Raw genomic sequence first — 22,198 nt, 5'->3', positions numbered from 1 at the left:
GGGAAAGTCTTCCTTTTTCTGTTTCGTCCTCTGGGAAGTGGGACAGTCATGCCAGCCTTTCAGGGCAGAACAGTGTCGTGGCCTGGAACCAAGCAGGCGTTCTACTATAAGCAGGAGGAGGTCTGGGTCTTCTGGGAGCCCCGGAAGAGTACTCAGCTACCTGATAGACTGTCCAGGGCATGTGACTGACCTGCTTCCTCCCTGCCAAGGGCTCTGGACTTGTTGAAAGCTCTTGTAGTGGCAAAACACAACCGTTGCACTTTTTCGCTCTGTCACTTCAAGCCCTGTGTACTATTTCTAAATCTGATTTGAAGAATTTTTTTTCTTTTGCCAGTGAGGCCTTGGTCCTCCATGCAACTCATCATTCTATCCAGAAGTATATACTGGATCAATCGTCTTCACTCGCCCTTTCCTAAGCAAGTGACAGAATGGCTTTTGAAGGGGGGCTGGTTTGTGGTTTCCCAGCAGTACAGCAGTCTGTGGTCTTGAGCAGCTACATTTGAGACCAGGCTTTACAGGTAGACAGACGGTTTTTAGCGAGCTGAAATGGCTGGGCTCAGTAGAAGGCGGCAGGGGTCACAGAGGGGCGGGCAGGGCTCTGTGGGGTTGGCTTTCATTCACTGCCAATTCCTGAGTGCCTGGAACAGTAGGCACTAGAGTAAATGCTGCTTGAATGAAGGCAGGCATGCTTGACTGGATGGATGGGTGCACGCATGCATGATGGGATGGATGCATGCTGAGAAGAGCTGAGTGTACTGGTTAAGCACCCAGACTCTGCAGCTTTGTAGCCTGGGGTTGAATCCTGGCTCTGCTCTCTATTAGCAGTGTGACTTCAGGCAACTCAGTTGAGTTCCCTGGGCCTCAGTTTGCTCATCTGCAAAATGGAAGTAATGGTAGTCCCTGACTCAAGGGTAGTTGTGGGGCTCAAATGACTTCATCTTCCTAAGAAACTAAGACACAGGTGCATACAATAAGCGCTACACAAGTACCATGAACTTGTCATTGCCGTTGTCAGTAAAAGAGTTCTGACCTAGCCATTAGGAGACTGAGCATAGGTCTCAGCTCTGCCGCTGACCTGCTGTGTGACCTTGATCAAGTCCTTTCCTCTCTCTGGGCCTCAGTTTCTACATCTAAAGAATGATTGGGGCAGATGATTCCAGCACGTCCCCCCCGCCCCAGCTCAGTTATTCTGCTGTCTGTGTTGTTGGCCTGTATCCATGACAACATTCCCAGCACAGAGGCTCCGTGCCCATGGAGCCCTCCAGCTCAGCCATTGTGCTACCAAACCCCAAGTTCACAAAGAGAGACAATGGAAACATCTCCCCTACCCTCTGAGATGCTGCTTTGAAATCCTTTGTTTTTGCAGGGGTGGGTGCCCCAACTCTTCTGTCCATACATTCACTCCCACCTCCCTGCTTTCCCTGCACCTTCCTGACCCAGATCACACACCTCCTCCACGAAGCCTTTCCTGGTTCCTCCCCTAGTTGCCTTCCCTCCTAAGCCTTGTCTCTGCATCTGTTGCTCCTGACTTGTGATCCCACCTCACTCATGTTTGTGAAAAGTTACTGAATAACTGTCCATGTGTGTGTCTAGTTTGAGGAAACGGAAGGGAACCTGTATTTATTCCGTATTTACTAAGCGCCCACTCTGTGCTCGGCTCATTCATCCTCCTTGTCTGCAGTTACCCACTCAGAAACTCAGCCAAGTAAGGAGTGTTAGTTACATTCCTTCAAGAGTGGGAAGGTGAGGCTCTTTGAGGTTGTGTTGTTGCTGTTTAGTCGCTAAGTCATGTCCGACTCTTTGCAACCCCATGGACTGCAGCACACTAGGCTCCTCTGTCCTTCACTATCTCCCAGAGTTTGCTTAAATTCATGTCCATTGAGTCAGTGATGCTATCTAACCTTCTCATCCTCTGTCGCCCCCTTCTCCTTCTGCCCTCAGTCCTTCCCAGCAACAGGGTCTTTTCCAATGGGTTGGTTCTTCGTATCAGGTGGCCAAAGTATTCGAACTTTAGAATCAGTCCTTCCAATGAATATTCAGGGTTGATTTCCTTTAGGATTGACTGGTTTGATCTCCTTTCAGTCCAGGGAGTGAAAGACCAAGAGTCTGCTCGAGCACCACAACTCAAAAGCATCAGTTCTTTGGTGCTCAGCCTTGTTTATGGTCCAACTCTAACATCTGTCCACGAATACTGGAAAAACCATAGCTTTGACTAGACAGACCTTTGTCAGCAAAGTGATATCTTTGCTTTTTAATACACCGTCTAGGTTTGTCATAGCTTTCCTTCCAAGGAGCAAACATCCTTTTAGTTTCATGGCTGCAGTCACCGTCCACAGTGATTTTGGAGCCCAGGAAAATGGTATCTGTCACTGCTTCTGCTTTTTCCCATTATTATTACTGGGAGGTTGTGTTAGAGCCCAGTAATAACGATGGTAGCCGACACAGATCTGGCTTCTGCTACGAGTTTACCCTGGGCTAATAAGCATTTTGCATCCCTTCTCTCATGTCATCTCAACAACCTTATAAGGTAGGGTCTAGTCTTATACCCATTTTACAGGTGGAACATATGAGACTCCGAGAAGTTAAGTAACTTGCCCATGATCACACAGGAAGGAAGTGGTAGAACCAAGATTTAAAACCAGGCACTGCTGAACTGAATTAAAATGAAAAGCCATTGTGTCAACCAACCTTACCTGGTTTCCTCAGTGCATACTTCTTGAGTGCCCACTGTGAGCAGGCACCACGCCAGGGGTTAGAGAACCAAACAGAGCCATCTCCTTGGCTGGTGTAGCAGCCTGGCTGGCGAGGCAGGCAGGTGAACAGGGAGGAACGGTTTTGCTGGGTCTGTTGAGGGTCTGCACTGTGCTTCTGTTCTTGGCCCCACTTCACAAAGGAGGAAACAGACTTAGAGGAGTCAAGTGCTTGTCTAGGGTCACGCAGTGAGGGAGCTGGGGAGCCGGGATTTGAACCCTGGCCCGCTGCCTTGAAGCCCCACCCCTTTTCATCACTTCCTGCTGCCTCCCAGGACAGAGTAAGAGCTACAACGGGGGATACACATGGAAAGTCACATCTCACTTGGACTTGGAATTCAGGAAATGCTTCTAGAGGAAGCGATGTCTCAGTGGAGACCCTCCTGTGGCCAGGGACTGGGGAGGGTGGGGTGAGATGTTCCAAGCAGAGGAACCACAGGTGCCAAGGCCTGGAGGTGAGAGGGAACATGGTTTGTTTAGGGGACTGAATGGAGTTGTTTCTCCTGGGTCTGCTCACTGGGGTTTGCGCTTGTGTGCACATTTTCTGTGAATAGGGCCAATTCACCGAGTGCCTGGTGTAGATTCTGCACCATGTCAGGCCCTGGCCGGGGGGGAAAGTCAAAGTGAAAGTCGCTCAGTTATATCCGACTCTTTGCCATCTCATGGACTGTACAGTACATGGAATTCTCCAGGCCAGAATACTGGAGTGGGTAGCCTTGCCCTTCTCCAGGGGATCTTCCCAACCCAGGGATCGAACCCAGGTCTCCCTCATTGCGGGCAGATTCTTTACCAGCTGAGCCACCAGGTGGGGAAAGGACCAGTGCAAAGCATGGCTGGAGTCCTGAGAACCCAGGTGGAGCCATTCACTCTGGGCTTCAAGGAAAGCCTGGGAGAAAGGGAATGACTTTCCAGACGGTGGGAGCAGCCCGGCCTCCTGGCCTCTACCCCTGACATCTGGGACATGGGAGGGATGAAGTGAGATAACTGGAGCCTGGCACTTCGTAGGTCCTCAGCCAATGCCAGGCCCTGGAGCTCGGACAAAGCTGTGAGCTGAGTCGGGGCAGCCAGTGGTCAGCAGCCCAGACGCCCCGTGGTGCCAGGAGGAGGATGCTGCCTTGGGGGACCGCAGGGCTGGGGTCTTGAGCTGAAGGGAGCACAGCAGAGCGGATTGTGCGGCCACTCACCTGAGGGCAGAGGCTCAGGTGAGTTTCCTTAAAGGAAGTGGGCATCTGGATGGTCTGCACAGCCATGGAGGAGGCGGCTCGGGCAGAGGGCGTTGCAGGGCCAAGAATCTGGCCATGGTCTGGCGCCTAGGCACTAAATGCCTGGGTCTTTGTTTTGTCCACCGTGCCTTGGGCCTCAGTTTCCCCGTCTTGATATAGGGCTTTGGTGTCTCCCTCTTAGGCATAGCCACGGAGTAGGAGGGGGCGTGAATGCCTGCTGCAGGACTGCACGTGGCAGTGGGTGCTCAGCCCACTGAACTGGTGCCGCTGGCCACACACCGAGGGCAGGCCGCCTGCTGCTGCCACCCCTGGAGATGCGATCTGGGGCACTCTGCCTGCCCCTGGGAAGCCCATCGTTCCTGGGAGGGTGGAGGGAACAGGCAGCCTAGGCTGAGTGATCAAACTCAATGCCTCGCTTCAGCAGCTGGGGAAAGGCTTCCGGAGGCCCCAGGGCTGCCTGGCTGTCCCCCCCTCAAGCTCTGGGCCCCTGTGCTGGCTGTGAACCGGACCTTTCTCACCCTCTGTGCCCCTGACCTCAAATCCCAGCTCATTTTCCTGCTGTGCTGCCTCAGGGAGGCCCTCCCCTCCTGGAGCCACACCAGGTCTTTGCCATCGCCACCCAAGAGGCTGAGTGCGAGTTCCCGCGCATAGTAGGTGCTCATGACCGCTGACCTTTACCTGCTCATGATACGCTGGCCTTTACCTGCTGGGCACCAAGAACGGTGGGGTGAGCTGTGCTTCTCGCCTTGGAGGGCGTTTGCCCCTTTTAAGCCATTCCCTCAAGGGCCAATTATAAATAGACACATAATCTCCCCTATCTATAGAGATAAAACATAATTCTTCAGAGATGAGCTGCCTGCCCCTCCCCCCCCCCCACGCTGGCACGCTCTCCGCATTTGAGGGCGATGGAGAGGGATCGGTGCTCCCCTCCCTCCTCCATCCATCCCTCCTCCCCGCTGCTCCTCCATCTCCACCCTGCAGAGGTGAGATCGGGCAGGGGCCGTGATGTCAGAGGCTCAGCTGATGTCACCGCCCCGGCCCTGTGACTTCACTTGCCGGCTCGGGCAGGAGGCGCCGCGAGGAGGCTGATAGACGAGAGAAACTGCCCCCTTTCCTTTTTCTGCTCCTTGTTTCCCTTTCCTCCTCCCCCCCAACCCGCCCCCTTCCTCCCCAGCCTCGCATCGGAGTTGTTTTCCTCCCGGCCTCTCGCCGGGCCGGGGGAGCTGTTGGAGAGGTCTGGAGCAAGTGGCCGGAAGGATGCTGCTGCAAAGGTAAAGGCGGCGTGTGTGCCGTGTCTCTCCCTCCGGTCACGAAAGTTTGCTCTGGCGTGTGAGGCGTGCCCGCTGGGCGCTCCGCCGCGCCGCGCTGCCTGGCCCAGGCTCCCGGGGGGGTGGGGGCGGGGGGGGGGCAGGCGGGGGCGGGGCGGGCCAGGGCAGGGCGGGCAGGGGCCTCCCGGGCGGCCTTCACTGCCTTGTCCCCCATCAAAGGCCGCAGCTGCTCGAGTGGCGGCTGCAGCTTTGAAACTGCCATAAAGAGCGATAGCGGGAGGGGAGCGCGGGGGATGTTCAGAGCAGGGCCTGGAGGGTGGCCGGGAGAGGAGGGGCGAGAGAGGCGGGCCGGGGGCGCTGCTCTGGGAGCCCAGGGCAGCAGAGGCAGGGCAGGGGCGTGAAGGCCAGGGCTCCGGGTCAGAGTCCCAGGGGCCGAGTCACTCTCGCTGCCCACCGCCTCCGGTCCCCTCCAGTCGGCCCAGCATCCTAGGGCCGGGACCCCAGCCTTGAGGGTGCAGAGGCGGCAGGGGGTGGGGGCTGGCTGCTCCCCCCACCCAACCCCACCACCACCACCACCGTTATTTCCAAGGCTTATTCTTCCCCTCCAGCAGGCCATTTGTCAGCGGTGATTCGGGACAAAGGAGGGGGCAGTGGGTGGTCCCCTCCAAGTTGGGCGAGGGGCACTGAGCGCTGGGCCGGAGAGAAACACCAACAATTAAGAGGCCGATCGAGGGCTTTGCTCATTCAGGCTGTCGAGGGAGCCGTCATTTTGTGTTAGCGTGTGCGTGTGCGTGTGTGTGTGTGTGTGTGTCTGAGGTGGGAGGAGGAAGAGAGGGGAGAATGACAGGAGAAGGATTATGACATTGTGTTGTCTCTGTTTGTGGTAAATGCAAATTTGGCTCCAGCAGCTTCCCCGGGGGAAGCGGCAGTGAGTAACCCAGGCCAAGGCCTTGGCCCAAACCCGCCAAGGGAGCCCCGTGTGGGGTGGTTTGGGGCTTTTCTTTTTTTCCTCTTTTTTTTTTCCTGTCTGGCGTGTGCTTCTTCCATTTATTTTTACAGTGAAGTGCTGGAGACAGACAGGCTAGCATGGCGGGGAGGAGCTGATTCCCCCTCCTCCCTGGCCCACCAGCCCCCTCCTCACTCTGCGGGAGGCCCCTGGCGGGGGTTTTCCTGACCCCCAGCCATTGCCCGTCTTGGCTGTCTCCCCAGGCCAGGGTCGCCGTCCTGTCATGCGCTTGACTGGGGCGGCCTGAGGTCTCAGAAGGCTACGTCCACCCAAGCTGCTTCCCCGAGGTAACCAGAGACAGACAGCCTGGGGCTGGGGCTCAGATGGGGTTTCTAGAGGCCAGAGATGGGCCTGCCCCTGCTGCAGGAGGCAGGCCATGGGTTCTGTGGCTAGGTGGGTGATGGCAGAGCGTCCCAGCACCCCCTGTCTCCTCTGATGGAGCCATGAGGGCAGAGTGCATGAGCCTGACCCCGGCTGAGGGCAGCCATAGCCCTTTAGCTGTGGCTGCCAACAGGGCTCAGGCAGAGGGAGAAGCAAGCACACAGCAGGTCAGAGGACACAGAGAGGGCTGGGCCATAGAGCTCAGGCCCCAGTAGGGATGGGAGGACCCCAGCTGAGCAGTCGAGGTGGGAGCCCACCTCACATGGAGGGTCGAGGGGAAGGCTGTGAGCCTCTGGGTCTGGCCTGTCACACACTAGGCCTCAGGCTGTGGGCCTCATTCTGGGTCTCCGTCCTCAGGAGCTGCTTCCTCACCGCCTTTCTCACCTGGTCAAGTCCTTCTGAACTCAGTTAGCCTCCTCCAGGAAGTCTTCGCTGCCTTCAGTGTGAATGACCTGGGGGCCTGCCCATCCTCGCCTCCACACACACACACACACACACACACACACACATACATACACAGTGTTGTGAGAAGCATAGTCACTGTCAGGTCCTGGGTGACAGGAATTTTAAGACATCCTCAGTGTTCCCAGCACCTGCCCACAGCTGAGCACAGAGGAGGTTTGTGCCAGGAAACTAGGGGCGGGGGGTGGGGTGGGCGCAGGTCCAGACTTGCCTATATCCCAGGAAGGTGGGCCACCAAGATGGAACACTTGCCCCGCCTTGCACCCCGGAAGTGGTCATGGGCTCACTTCCTTTGGACAAACCCGCCAGAAGGGGATTTTTTCCCCATGGAGCCTGACCTGTGGGGACAAGCCACGGCTACGCCTGTGGCCAGGACATCTGCCCCGAACTGGAGAGCCTCTTGTGGCTAATGTCCCCTTTGAAAATTGGTGGTGGGCTTGCTCATCTCCCCCAGAGTTGTCTTCAGGTCCTAGGCCCACAGGTAACCTGTGTGGGGGAGCCAGGAGCTGTGTGTGAGGGGCAGCTGCCCACCTGGGCTTCCCTTGCAGGGCTCTGGTGCCCTATGGAGGCTCCTTTGCCAGATGGAAAAGGAAAGAACAGTTGATAGACTCTCCTCAAGGCTGAGGTGCTGGGTCCGTTCCAGGCTTGGGCTCCAGAGCCTTCTGCCAAAAGGTGCTGGGAGCACCAGGCAAGGTTCCAACTGGCCAGTCAGCTCATTTCACCCAGTCTAGGCTCACAGAGCCTGCCCCCTTGGAGCTGTGTGCCCACCCCCCGGCCTACAGAGAGGGGAGATGCACACCAAGCCCCTCTCCTTTGTATGCCCGCAATTTGATGGACCCCAGGAGTTTGCAGGCAGACCTGAGTTACAGTTCTCCCTGGCCATTCTCTAGCTATATGATTTTAGGCAAGTTATTTAATCTCTCAGAGATGCAGTGACTTACCAGTAGTAAGCTCTTCCTGCAGGCTTGTTATGGGGTTAAGGAGACTACAGGCGCCGTGCCTGTACACAGCAGATGCTCAGCGAATGGCAGCTGTCGCTGTGAGGGAGCTGGCTGGGCCGGCAACCTAGAGGCACAACAAAAAGTTCCCCTTGTGAATTCTGACAGGTCACTCAAGATGGGCTTCAGAGAGGAGGTGCCATTTGAAGGTCTTGGAGAATGAGTAGGAGTTTGCCAGGCTAAGGCAGAGGAAGGTGTATCACTGGAAGGAAGAGCAACAGCAGAGCTGCAGGTGTGAAAGGCCAGTCACCTCAAGTGGCTGAAGCCCAGGAAGGGGAAGGGGGAGCGACAGCGGGAGCCATTTCTGGAGGCGGGAGAGACTGACTTGATGGGAGCGGGCAGGCTGCCCACAAAGCTGGCCCATTCTAGCTCCTCCCAAGTCAGCCTCGCAGGGTGGCCTTGTACTCTTGGGATTCTCGGACTGCCTGGGAGTTTAAGGACCAGCCTGGGTCTCCTGATTTGCAGTCTCAGGACATCTCTGGCGCCCAGAGCCAGTGCAGTCCCCTCCCTGAACCGGGGCCAACATTGTCGGGGAATCAGGGTAGCCGCCTGGTCTCCAACTTGAGCGAGGGTTCCTGGAGCAGCTTCTCTAGCCTGGGACCCTGACGTGACTGGAACTTCCTGCAAGAGGCCAGGGCCATTATTCTCTCCAGTTCACAAAATGAGCCAGGCTGCCTGCTTCAACCTGGGCTCTGCCATTTACCAGCTGGTTGCCCCAGGCAAATCACCTGCCCTCTCTGAGCCTCGATTTCCTGGCCACAGGGCTGTGGTGAAGATTAGGGGAGATAACTCTCACAGAGGAGTCAGCCCAGAGCCTGGCTCCCCAAAAGCCACCCAAGAACTGTTAGCTCAAAAAAAAGTCAGCCCAAGAGAGTGTAGCATCTCATGTCTATGGGCCAGTCACTGAATCCTTCTGAACCTTGGTTTTCCTAGCTGTAAAGTGGGGAAGATAATCATGCCTGGTAATAATGGCTAATATTTATGAGCTTTTGGGTTTCCCAGGTGGCGCTAGTGGTAAGGAACTTGCCTGCCAATGCAGGAGATGTAAGAGACGCGGGTTCGATCCCTGGGTGGGGAAGATCCCCTGGAGGAGGGCATGGCAACCCACTCCAGTATTCTTGCCTGGAGAATTCCATGGACAGAGGAGCCTGGCAGGCTACAGTCCATGGGATCGCAGAGTCGGACACAACTGAAGCGACTTAGCACGCACACACACACACACACACACACACACATACATGAGCTCTTACTGTGAGTCAGGCAGGCTCTGTTCTTATTGTATAACTATGTAGTATCTTATTGAATATAGTAACTGACTAACATGTGAGGGTGGGGGTGGGGTGGGCAGGGGATCCCAGAAGCCAGAAGCACACAGGGAAAAGCCCCAGAGACTTGCTGTTTTCTGGGCAAGGCTAAGCTGGCACCCTTGGTACTGTGAGCCAGACCAGAAGGTTTGGAAGGCTGGAGTGTGCGGCACGAGGAACACAAGGGCCCACCCACCACTGTGAATGGGCCATGTGGGAACAGACACCCCTTTAGACAGGGCAGAGCCTTGGACCCAAGTCAGTTGTGGCCCCACCCTAGGTCTCAGTCTTCCTGTCTGTCTGATGGGGGCTTGGGCTCGTTCACCTCTCAGCTGCTGTAATGGCCGCCCATTTCTCTGGTCTCTTTGGTTTTCTTGGCTGGCTTCCATGAAGGTTGTGACTTAGGGGGGTGTCCTCTGTCCACTGATTTTTCCAGAAAGGATGCTTTCCTCCCTTTCATTCTGCAGTCAGCCCACAGTTGAACAACGTGGGCATCCAGCCTTCGCACTGCTCCTCCTGCCCCACCAGCGTCCCTCACCTGGGCTGGAGGAGGGGGCTGATCAGGTCCAGTGAGACAGGGGCGCCCAGGAGGGCACGGGGCTGCCCCCACACCACTTAATGTGCACCACTCGTTTGGGGACGGTCCTGGGAGTGGGCGGGTACAGGACTTGGGAGCCACGTCCAGCCACACCCAGCAGGGTGACGCTGAGCTGCTTCGAAGACCCAAATGGTTCATCTGCCTCCCTTCTCTCGAACTTTGGGGTCGAACAGACTGCTCACTCCTTGTCCCACTGTGTTGTGCTGGGTGACCAATGCTGCCTGAACGTGAGCCTGCCTGCTCACAGGATGAGTGATCCCACCTCAGGGCACCTGAAGTCAGAAATAGAGAACCAGTGCTTAGGTGCGAGGTCGCAGAGTAAGCACTTGCGTGGATGCCGCCCTCTGTGGTGGGCGATGTTAATGTCCCCATTTCTCAGATGAAAAAGCTGAAGCTCCAGAGCTTAGGAAGCTTCTCAAGGCAGCGTCGCTCTCTGCCCTCCCTTTCTTTTGTATACCTCATGCGTGCGTGCTGAGTCTCTTCAGTCATGTCCGACTCTTTGTGACCCTATGGACTGTAGCCTGCCAGGCTCCTCTGTCCATAGGATTCTCCAGGCAAGAACACTGGAGTGGACTGCCATGCCCTCCTCCAGGGGATCTTCCCGAGCCAGGGATCAAGCCCAAATCTCATGTCTCCTGCACTTGCAGGCAGGTTCTTTACCACTTGAATGACCTGGGAAGCCTGTTGTACACCCCACCTAACTACCATAAAGGAGATGGGATAGATTCTAATGCTGGGAGCTCACAGGTAGCAGGACAGGTAAAGGGAGCCCAGAGACCATGGGGTAGAGGTGGGAGAAGAAGGAGGCTGGGGAGACACAAAGCCTGCAATGAGGTAGTTACTACGCCAGCGAGCCACTGGAGCAAGAATGTTGTGGTTTAGCCGCTTAGTCATGTCCGACTCTTTTGCGACCCCATGGACTCTAACCCACCAGGCTCCTATGTCCTTGGGATTTCCCAAGCAAAAGTACTGGAGTGGGTTGCCATTTCCTTCTCCTGGGGGTCTTTCAGACCCAGGGATTGAACATGTATCTCCTTCATTGGAAGGCTGATTCTTTACCACTGAGCCACCAGGAAGAAAGAAAGTGAAGTAGGTCAGTCGTGTCCAACTCTTTGCAACCCCATGGACTGTAGCCTAGCATGCTCCTCCGTCCATGGGATTCTCCAGGCGAGAGTACTAGAGTGGGTTGCCATTTCCTTCTCCAGAGGATCTTCCTGACCCAGGGATCGAACCCGGGTCTCCTGTGTCGTAGGCAGACGCTTTACCATCTGAGCCACCAGGGAAGTCCTCAAGTCACCAGAGAAGCCCCAAATAATGATCATCAAATAAAAAAGAAAAAGCAAAAAACAGAAAAGAAAGGAAAAAGTAATGGTCATCAGGTGTGTGAGGGATGGATGCCCCACGTGGTCCCAGTCCTGGAGGACGCATAGTTGTCCTTTCCTCTGCCAGGGATGTCTCTGCCTTCTTTTACTTAGCCAGGGCGTGGGGTTTCTTAAAGGGCTCAAATCCCAGCTCTGCCAATCGCTGGCTGTGGGACAGAAGACTAATTAGTTATTGCTCTGAGCCTCAGTTTCCACATCTGTAAGTGGGGATAATTGGGTTTCCCTGGTGGGCTCAGTGGTAAAGAATCCTCCTGCTAATGCTGGAGACATGAGTTCGATCCCTGAGTTGGGAAGATCCCCTGGAGAAGAAAATGGCAAGCCACGCCGGTATTCTTGCCTGGAAAATCCCACAGACAGAAGAGCCTGGTGGGCTATGGTCCACAGTTCGTTCACAAACAGTTGGACATGACTGAGTGACTAAACAACATAAGTGAAAGAAAGTGTGAATCACTCAGTCGTGTCCGACTCTGAGCCACCAGGGAAGCCCTAAACAACAGAAGTGGAGGTAACTGGTACTCACCTCTTAAGGCTTGTTGTAAGGAAGACCTGAGCTGATGCAGGTAACTCTTGAGCATGGCTCCTGGCACACAGGAGAGCTGTAGGAATGTTCTCTGTTGTTAGTCCTCCAATCCGCCTGGGTTGCCCTGGGGAACTCTCAGAGTCTCCCAGGCACCTGCTTTGTGCCAGCACCCAGCCCAGGGAGCTGAGGCTCCATCACTCAGGCCCCTCCCACGCCCTGGGCTAAGCCTCCAGGGCCTGGGGCTGAGCGTGCAACAGATCTGACATGCAGGGGGAACGGCCTGCGAGAATTGGTGTGTTGGCTCCCACTGCTGGCGTGACAGACATCCTGATGAAATATGTCACTTTAAAGCATTTTTCAAAAGAAGTTTCCGGAACGCTCTCTTAACCTCATGGGGACCATACGTAGCCTGAATGGTTGTCAGGTTTCAGTCTTGGCTTTGAGATGACTTTTCAGAGACCCTCCCCTGACTGGGCCTCAGTTTCCCCATCTGTAAAACAGGCCAGGAACCGAATCCACCCATGAGGGTTGACCCTGTGTGAGGCTGTGCGTGTGAAATGTGCTTTGTAAGCTCGACAGCACCTCTTTCGGTTCTATTTCTGGTCGTTCGGGACACGGTCACAGGCAGACGCCTGTGTGGTGTCATTGCTGGGTGCTGGCCCTGGACGTGGGCTTCAGTGCAATGCCGACTGTACTTGCAAGGGCTCCCTGAGGAGTGACCTCACTGAAACCCTTGAATTTTGTGATTTCCAGAGAATGTGGAAGGCCCCCCAGGCAGCCTGGCCCCTTCCAGGGGAAAAGCTGCTAAGTGTCATGTCCGTTAGCTCATTCCACAAACGGTTTTGGAGCAGCTCCACGCACGGGGGATGATGCTGGAGAACTGGAGGTCAGCTCTACCCTTGAGAGCTCAGTCTGGGAGGAAGGGATTGAAAACTCCACCCCTAAATGACCAGACAGCCAAGGGTCAGGGGTGGCTGGATGCAAAGCATGGGCTTTTCAGAAGACACTCAGCCATGGAGCAATTAGCGGGATTGTTTATAAATGAACATTGACTCTCTTTTCTGCTAGGAAACCTTCCGCAGTTCCTCGTTTTGCCTTTGGGATAAAGTCCCCAAGTCTTTCGTGGTTTGCACTGTTTTGCTCCAGCTGCACCTCCAGCTTACTCATTTCATTTGAATTGCACTGGCCTCCTTTCCCTTCCTGGAAATCTGCTCGCTCCCTCCTGCCTGAGGGCTTTTGCCCGTGCTGTGCCCACTGCCTGGAGCTCTCTCCTCCAACCTCATTGCTTGGCAACTTCCTATCTGTCCTGCAGGTCTCAGCTCAAATGTCCTGGATCCCCCAAGACCCAGCTCTTATTACATACCCTCTGTGCGCCTGCCCGCTTTCTTATCGATGTGTATTGTGCGTGCGTGCGTGCTTAGCCGTTCAGTCATGTCAGATTCTTTGCGACCCCATGGACTGCAGCCCACCAGGCTCCTCTGTCCATGGGATTCTCCAGGCAAGAATACTGGAGTGGGTTACCATTTCCTCCTCCAGGGGATCTTCCTGACCTAGGATCAAACCTGCATCTTCTGTGTCTCTTTCGTGGCTATTACTAAATGATTCATTATGTGATGGTTTTTGCTCTAATGATCCCAGGGGACTATACATGGACTATCCCAGGGGGATCCATGACAATAGAGACCTTTGAGCTCAAGACTTCATGTATGGTGAGGGCTCAAATACTGTTTGTTGAATGAATTTATGATGAGTGTTAAGGTAAGGCTTCATGGAGGTGGTAGCATTTGCGTGAGACTTGAAAGAGGGTATGCTTTCAGTCTGTAGGGAAGAGGGAAGGGCTTCCTGCTTTGGATAGGCAGACAGGCATACGGTGGGGACACGACTCATTTGGTTTGGCAAAGAAGCAGGATGGGACACGTGAGAGAAGGCTGGAGAGGTGGCAGGGGCCAGACAAGGGCTTTGAGAATTTACTTGAATTCTGAAATCTCCTTGGGACCCACCAACAACCTCTGAGCCCGAGGTTTGGGGGAGGATAGGGTCAAAGCTGGCTTCTGGAAATGTAATGAGTTTGCGGCAGGGAGGGGTGGGCCGGGAAGAGAGGCTGCCATCCAGAGGACCAGCTGGGAGTTGGAGAATCCACTGACTTGGCTGCTTTCTATTTCCCCGGCATCACACATGTGCCTTGGAGTTATCCTGTGAGCTCCTGGGGAGACGCAGACAGTGATGTGGAGCCTCATAGGGCGGGACTGCTTCCAGAAGGCTCTCACCTTGGGGCAGCCACGCCTGAGTCCCTGGAGGGAGGGAGGTGGAGTGGAGCGGATGCTAATGTCCACGCTTCCCACACCTGTGTCCCCGTGCTTTCCCTGTGGCCCGGGAGTTGTGACACTGTGTGGTTGAAGAGCAACAGCAGCATCTCCATCGAAGCCCAGCACACCAGGGCCACCTCCGTGCCCTGCACGGCGGGGTGCGGCCAATGCGATCCAAAGATCCGGGATTCTTGAGAATGACGCGGAGCCGCAACTTGGCAGCTGTGTGCTTTGGCCGGGGGGGAGGGGGAGGGCATTTTGTTAGCAATTCTGGGCTTCAGTGTCTTCAGCTGTGAAGCGGGGGGCTACTTGGGTGTTGTGACGGGTCAAGGGTGAGGACACATACACGGAGCCCCAGGCACGGGGAACACGGGAGGCGCGGGAAGCCGTGGCTGTTATCATGGCTGAAGATTTTCTCCACGGTTTGAAATCTTCGCAGGAAGCTGGGGTTTCAGGCTTAAAGTGAAGAGCGTGTCAACAGAACAGGACGGAACAAAGTCTTTTCCCAGCATGCCTCAGCATGCAGCACTGCCTTCCCGTGGAGCCCAACAGGGACGGGGCTAAAAGTCTTGAGCTTTCAAGCAGAAATAATCCCGATGGAAAGGAACCTCCCTATTGTTCGCCTGTGATAAAGCCATGCAGGGGCTCTGCAGCCAGACCCGCCTGGGTTCAGATTTCGTCTCTGCCTTGTGACTCAGTTTCCTTATCTTCGGAATGAGGTAATAATAGTATCCACCTCATGGAGCTTTGGTGAGGATTAAGCAAGTTAACGCAGGTGAAGCGCTTAGAACATGCCTTTGTCACTTAGACTATTGTTAAGTTGTTTCATCTTCAGTTTAACACTTTGCCAGAAGGCTGAGTTCAGACTAGCTCTTCGGCTTGCTAGCTGTGTGACCTCGGGCAAGTTTCTTAACCTCTCTGTGTGTCCCATTTCCTGCTCTGCACTGTGAGGATGGCAATCCCTGCCTCATAAGGTTTGGGGGTGGGAGGAGTGACTGAGGTTGCCGTAAGGGACCTGAGGCAGGCAGACCACTCGGCCCTTCTTCCCACCCGTTCTGATTTGAAGAAATGAGACTCAGGGCCATCAGATAATTTGCTGAAGGACACACGTCAGTAACACCAGGCTAGGCCCCCAGCTCAGTGCCCTGTGCTGGGCCACCATGCCAGGGACTTCCCAGGAAGACTCAAGCCACGGGTGGCAGGAGTGGGGAGTGGGCTGAAGGGTGATCTGTCCTGTGATAGGGGCCTGCCGCTGCTTAGCTGCGTCTCCTCCGGTGTTCTGAGTACACTGATGCCCAGCTCCTGCCGCTTGGTGGGCAGGCCTTGGTCTTTCAGGTGTGGGTCTGAGGGTCCAACACCTGCAAACTGCCCAGGCTCCAGGGATTTACAGTGTTACTTTGGGGAAAGGCTGGTGCCCACCCTGCTGTGTCCCCTCCCATCTCTTTCCCCGTCTGCCTGCACGCTTTGGGGCCCACCAACTGTCTGTGTCTGTCCATCTTTCCTGTGTTTACCGAGTGCTGGGAAACCTGGTGGTTAAGAGTGCAACCTCTAAAGACCTGGGTTCCAATCCCGGCTTGGCCTCTTCTGAGCGGTGTGACTTGGGACGAGCCGTAGAGCTCTCTGTGTCTCAATGGTTCCATCTGTAAAGTGGAGATGGGAACAGTACCAACCTCATCGTGTCGCTGCAAACCCACAGTGCCTGTTCCCAGTGAGCCTGGATTCTTCTGGGCTGGGGATCCATTTCTAATGGGATCGTTGTTATGGTGATGGTGCCTGGCCCTGCCTTGGAATGCCGGAGACCCCAGGGAAGCAGAGGGGGCTCACAGTCCTGTGGAAGAGAATGCATGTGAGCACAGACAGCCCAGTGCAACCAGCGAGGGCCAAGGAGGAGGCCACCACTTAGGCCCTGGGGGAATGAGGGCGAGGGCAGGATTGAGGGGCAGATCTCCGGGTCAGAGGTCACTGGGAGACCCCATGAAACCAAGTGTCCCAGATACAAGGCCCTGTAGATCCCACCCCTGCCCACCTCTGCACCCCCATCTCTGGTTCCCATGGCCCTGCGCTGCACACAGTTCTGGGAACTGCTGTCCGCAGGCGGCTCCGTTTTGGGATCCCCCAACTATCTATCTGGAACTGTCCCCACCCCCTGGGCCTCCCTGCATGCCCTGCCCTTGCCTGGGAAAGACCTGTCTGAGGTCTGCGTTCCCTCCATCAGGGCCCGCAGCCTCACACACAGAGCAGGTGCTCTGTGTGGAAGGAAGGCGTGCCCACAGAGGTTCTGGCCACCCCTCCTGTTTGCGCTCTGCGTGGGGAAAGTGCCTGGCTGGGGACAGGCTCCGCAGGATGCCGGTGGCGGGGGGGGGGGGGGGGGGGGGGTTCCCCCACTTCCGGTAAGCGGAGGTTTTTTTTGGTAAGTCCTCTCCTGGAGGCCTGCGAGCAGGAGTTCCAGGAGGCCTCCGCCTTCCTCTCCAGTTGGCAGGAGGCCCCTCCCAAGAGGAAGGAGAGCTGGGGCCCACTGAAGGATAAAGGTGCGGGCGGGCGGTACGTGTGCTCTCGAGAGCGAGCCAGGGAGCCAGAGGAAGGACATCCGCCTGCCGCTGAAGGCGCCGCACCCGGCTCACTTCGCACAAGTCACTGATACGCCGGGCAGGGCCAGTCTCCTCAATCAATCCGTGCTGACAGATGGTAGCGGAATCACTGACCTAGAGGCAGAAGGCTCCATTTGTAATCCCGGAGTGGCTCAGGCGCCTGGAGGAGGGCAGAGGAGTTTGTAATAAAGGGAGTGACACGGGGTTTCCAAAAGCCATCTCGGAGCTGGAGGAGGAGGGAAAGGATTAATTTTGCTTCTGGAATTGAAACCACTGATTCAGTTCAATAAGTATTTTTCGAGGGGACTGGGTTAGACGAGAGAGAGGGAGAAAAAGAAAAAAAAAACCCCAACCAATCTACTGTTCTTCAAGTGTGGTAGGAAAAACCGGATTCTCACAGATGAGACAGTGAGAGAACAATGGAAGATGCTAATGTGATCAAAGACACCCCCAGTTAATTGTGCTCCGGCCACTATGGGGTCTTGACCATACTGGCTGGCTCTCTGAACCTGTCTGCTTGTCTGTCCACATCATAGAACTGTTGTTATTGCTAATGTGTGCCTGGTACTGTACTGAATTCTTTATGCATCTCTTTAGATTCCCATAATACCTTATGAGTGAGGTCACATTATCCCCATTTTATCAAGGTTCAGAGAGGTGAAGTGAGTAGTCCAAGGCCACACAGCCCAAGCCTGTCTGTTGGTCATAATGCCCACACATGTTCTCTTTCCAGATGATACTGGAAGGAAAAGTGATAGGCTACTAAGGGGAAGATGTCCAGGCTGGCCCGGCCTGAGGACTGGGGAAGTTTCCAGGTCGGAGGTTAGCTAGCCCTGTTCCAGCAGGGTCCACAGTGGCGGGGGAGGGGGCTGTAGGGTCAGTCTCAGGACAGGAGGCAGGAACAAACAAAAGCTTGGACTTCAGTTACCTGTCTGCATTCCTTCCCTTCTGAATGAGGCTTTGCATGGCTTGTCGCCATCCCTTTCATGTTCTGGTCCCCCAGTCTGAGACCCAAAGGGGCGGAGGAAGAAGGGGCAGGAAGGGGAGAAGGATGAGGGCAGGAGACTTAGGAAATGGGCTTCCCTTTTCTTCACGAATTCCCTCAAGAAATTGAGGGAGCTCCCAAGACCAAATGGGAGCTCTCTCACATCTTTCTGTGTTTGTCCAGAAAACATGGGTCTGTGCTAAGAGTTCCTTCTTTGCCTCTGTAGCTCTGACTCAAACAAAAGCCAGCACTGGTCTTTTAAGTCTTGGTGCCAAAGAATTTGAAAATGAAACTCACAGAACAATGGGAACAGCCAGAGGGCAGGGCTTGGCCGCCTGTTAATCTCTACCCCGGAAGAGACCGGCACCCCACCTGGCATGCAGGAGGTGCTGGGGGACCAAGTGTCCAAGAATAGCTCTGACCCACATTGGAGCCAGCCCCCACTTTGTATGATTGGACAGAAGCCAGGAGAAATCACGGCCCTCCCAGCCACATCCTCCTGGGGTGCCAGCAGCAACTCAGGCCCTGCTTTGGATCCTTTTGCTGGCAGCAGGTGTTGCCACAGCCAGAATCCTCTTCTGGTGGCCCAGGGCAAGACAAAGCTAATGCCTCTGTCTAGGTGGGGTGAGAGGTGAAAGAGCACAGCCAGGCCCTGGGGAGCTGTGGACCTCAAATACACTGAAACTGCACCCCAGGCCACACCTGCTTCCTATCAGCCTCCACCTGCTGCCCACTTCTTCCAATTCCAGTTTACTTTCAAGTCAGGTTGCTCCAGGAAAGGAAGCCACATATACTCCCTTAACATCTAGGGCAGATGGGGGCCTAATTTAGAATTAGCACTTTTAGTCAACGTTAGGGACATCTAGTCCACATGCTCCTCCTTCCCACTGTACCAACCAGAAACAGGCCTAGAGTGGGGAGAGAATTTGACCAGGTTTCTGCGTGAGCGAGAGAGGGGATCACAAGCACTCCAAACACAACCGACCCTCACTGGTCATCTCACTGGTGATCACAGTGGGTCACACAGCAGAAACATCTCCTGTTGTTTTACCAACTGAAATTTTCTTAAAAAAAAAAAAAAGTCAACCATTCCTTTGCTCCATAAAACGTACATGAGATTTGCAAAAGAAGGCTGGGAACGGCCCGAGGCCTTGGCGCCACAAATCCTCCACCTCATCTCCAAATTAATTCTGGACCCTGGGTCCAGCCAGTCAGGCGTGGCAGCTTTTTTTTTTTTTTTTTTTAGGCTGCCTCAGGCAAAGGCAACTGGCATTTGGTGAGCATCTATTTTACAGGCGAGGTTGGTGGGCCTCCTCATCCTTGCTTTTATTGCGGAGGAAACTGAGTCCCAAGAGGGCCCAAGTCATTCATCCAAGGACACGCGGCGCCAAGGGGTGGAGGGCGGTTAGGGAAGTAGGCCTGCGGGCCCGCAGGGCGCTAGGGCGGGCAGGAGCCGGCCCCCCTAAGCCAGGTTACAGGGTGAGAGAGCAGGGCCCCTGGCCCCGCGCGGGTGGGGCTCCCCACTAGGGGCCAGAGGCGCGATCCTGGTTTTGGCGGCTCCGAGGGAACTCCAGAAATCGCAAGGAGAGATTCCGGGCCACCAACTCCCCAGAAAGTTGGATCGCGGCCACTCCCAGGACGGCCGGGATCTGCGGGCCAAGATGGCACTGGGTGAGCGGCGAGACACGCGCGCCGCACCCCGCAGCTGCTGAGGGGGACCAGCCGCCGCCTCAGCGCGACCCCGGCCGCCGGGCGGGCGTCGGAGGGGCGCGGGGAGGTCTCCGGCCAGGCGCGCGCAGGCCTCGGCGCGGCCGCACGCGGGTGGGCACGCGCGCGCCGCCGGCCCCGCCCCCGGCGCCCCGCCCCCGCCGCGCGCCCCACTCCCGCCCGCCCGCGCGCGCCGCGGCTCCGAGCCCCGCGATTGGCCGTCCGGCGTCACCTGACGCTCTGTTATTTCCTGTGTGTTGGGAGAATGGAGAGAAAAAACCCCGAGCCGAGCGGCTTTCGGCCCCTGCGAGGCGGCCGCGGCCTCCGCCGGGGGAGCCCGCCCTGAGGCGCGCCCGACCGGGGAGCGAGCGAGCGCGCGCGAGCGCGCGGGCCGGAGCGAGCGTCGAGGGGCCGCGGCCCCCCGGCCCGCCCCGCCGCCGGCCCCGGGCGCCCGAGCTGGAGGCAGCGGAGGCTTCCCCCACCCCCACCCCGCGCGGCGCCGTCCGCCGCCGCCGCTCCTTCCCCTCCCGCCCCCGGCTGAGGCCGAGGGACCGGGCGGGGGGCTCCCGCAGGTAACCGCCGCCTGCGCCTGAGGGGGAGGGGCCGGGGTCAGGGGCTGAGGGGCTTGCGGGGAGGGCCAGGCCGGGTGTCTTGGCCTCCGGGGCTGGGGGCAGACAGAGGTCCTTGCCCGGCCCGACCTGAGAGTGCGCCGAGCCCCCCGGACTCCGAGGCCAGGACTCGGGGTGCTCAGGGGCCGGCCCGACCGGACCCGGGAGTGCAAAGAGGAGCGGCCTGCCTTGGCCTCGGGGCGCTGAGGGGAAAGGGCCCGGCCTGGCATCATCAGGGCGCTGAGGCGGGGGTGGGGGGTGGGGGTCTCGGTCTGACCGGGCTTGGGCACCGGTCCTGGCCTGAGGTTGCCTGGAGAACGGTACCTGCTCGTTGCGCCCTCGGGTGCACCGGCGGCGGATGTGAGCGGGCGGCGCCCAGGGGGTCGACGGGGTCAGCGCCGCCCGTCCTGGGTTGGGGGGTGCCCCCTGGCAGCCCTGGGTATATCCCGCAGCTCTCGCCGCTTTGCTGGGGGCGAGGCAGGCGGGCAGGCGGAGGGCCGGGCTTGGGGAGGGGCTGGCCGGGCTCCCGCGGGCGGGAGCGTAGCTGGGGAGCCGTCGCGCGCCCCCGCCGCGGGGAGGGCAGAGGGCCCGCTTCTTGCCATGTGAACACCTGAAGCCATGTGGACGCGGCTGCTTCTCGCCTGTTGGGGGCGGAGGGCAGGTACCGGCTGGCCGGGCTCAAGGTCCCAGGCCCCCCCGGGGGCGGAGGGCCGAGCGCGGGATACCCTTCCTGCGTGGGGTTTTTCTCCCCCGCCGCGGTGAGCAGGGCTGTGGGTGTTGCAGCCGGTGGTCCCCAGTGTGCGAGCGGACGGCTCGTGTTTTTTTTTGGGGGGGGGGGTGTGCCTGGCGCTCTAGGCTTCTGATCTTTTTGGGGACGGTGGGGAGTGGTGGTGGAAGGAGAGCGGCCGGTCCGGCCCAGCCCGCTCTGGCAGAGGATGGAGGTGGAATGTCTCCCGTGCGCCGGGATGGGAGTGGAATTTAGCGAGTTGAGGGGTGCGGGGCGGGGGTGTGGGGAGGCGGCGCAGAGGAGCGGCCGCCTTCCTGGGCCTGTGGGTGGGGTTATTGTCTGTATTTGTGGTTGTGGATACTAGCCCTGTCTGCATCCCTTTAGTTTGCCCTTAGGGGACAGATCAAAATTAGGATACCGCCCCCCCCCCCCTCGCGAAGATTAGATGTCTCTGATAACTTCTGTAAAATGGATGGAATTTTCGAGCTGTTATCTAACAGGCAGATCTTTGAATGATAATCAGACCTTTCGGTTAACAGCCTCAGTGAGGAGTTAAAGGGAGGATCCTCAGTTAAGACCCTCAGTGAGGATCTTAAAGGGAGTGGCAGCTGGCTGAACTGGGAAACTGCCCTGAACGAAAACCCAGGAATCTACTTCCAGCTTTGCCACCAAGTAAACTATAACCCTGGCCAAGTTACCTACCTCCCCAACGCTTCAATTTTGTCTGGTTCAATAAAGGCTCCCTTCTAGGTCAAACGTTACAGGGCTTTTAGGTAGTCCCTCCTGTCTTGTGGTTTTGGTTTAGTGGTAGGTGACTTCCTGGGAGATGCATGCAGACTGTTCCTTACTTGGCTTGTAAAAGCCTGTCTCATCTGTTAGTTTTCAGCCTGTATTCCGACAGAGTGAACGACTTGGTCAGGGTGCAGTTTTTCCTTAAATTCTAGATGCTGTTCTGTGCTTCACAGAAAGTATATTCTAGCCTGGGCTGAATGCGCCTTGTATTTTTTTCTGTCTTTGCAAGAAGGAGTTATCAGGGAAAAGGTTTTTCAGTCATCATCTGACTACTTGGAGTTGTGGATAATGTGTATTTGATTCTCTGTGTGTTGGTTAGCTTCAAGGAGATCCAAGATCTTTCTATGCAGAGTATTATGAAGGGATCTTATTTAAAGTTCCTTCCAGGGATATTTGGCTAACTTTCTAAATTTCCAGCTTTAGTATTCTCAGAGAAGGAATAAAGTGGAATTCTATAACATCTCCTGTGAAGTGGCATGCTAGTGGAATTAACTATCACCTCAGGGTGCACTAATTATTTGCATCCCCAGTTTATTCCTTAATGGTAGCTGGATGCTTCCTCTCAGATGCTGAAGAACCCCAATTAATTTCAC

The 22,198-nt window shown here is 56.4% G+C and overlaps 1 protein-coding gene and 1 long non-coding RNA gene across 9 annotated transcripts in view; one reads left to right on the top strand and one right to left on the bottom strand.

The window, feature by feature from the left end:
- Positions 1-22,198, top strand: part of TCF20 (transcription factor 20) — a 193,255-nt gene that overhangs the window by 79,934 nt on the left and 91,123 nt on the right. Inside the window, exon 1 of one of the 8 annotated variants that reach the window (XM_005207396.4) lies at positions 19,721-20,050. The exons of the other annotated variants lie outside the window; for them this stretch is intronic. The gene's annotated coding sequence lies outside the window, so the exon portion shown is untranslated. Of the gene's footprint in view, positions 1-19,720; positions 20,051-22,198 lie in introns of those variants that run through there. 8 annotated transcript variants of the gene reach the window in all.
- LOC104976976 (uncharacterized) lies at positions 9,300-21,646 on the bottom strand. The gene is made up of 3 exons (XR_001500422.3): positions 20,411-21,646; positions 16,901-17,012; positions 9,300-16,026 (listed from the first exon to the last, which is right to left on the bottom strand). It is a non-coding gene; the product is annotated as an uncharacterized lncRNA (long non-coding RNA).

The sequence above is a fragment of the Bos taurus genome, chromosome 5 (genome assembly GCF_002263795.3).
Source record: "Bos taurus isolate L1 Dominette 01449 registration number 42190680 breed Hereford chromosome 5, ARS-UCD2.0, whole genome shotgun sequence".
Taxonomy (NCBI): domain Eukaryota; kingdom Metazoa; phylum Chordata; class Mammalia; order Artiodactyla; family Bovidae; genus Bos; species Bos taurus.
This window is presented reverse-complemented; position numbering and strand designations above follow the sequence as displayed.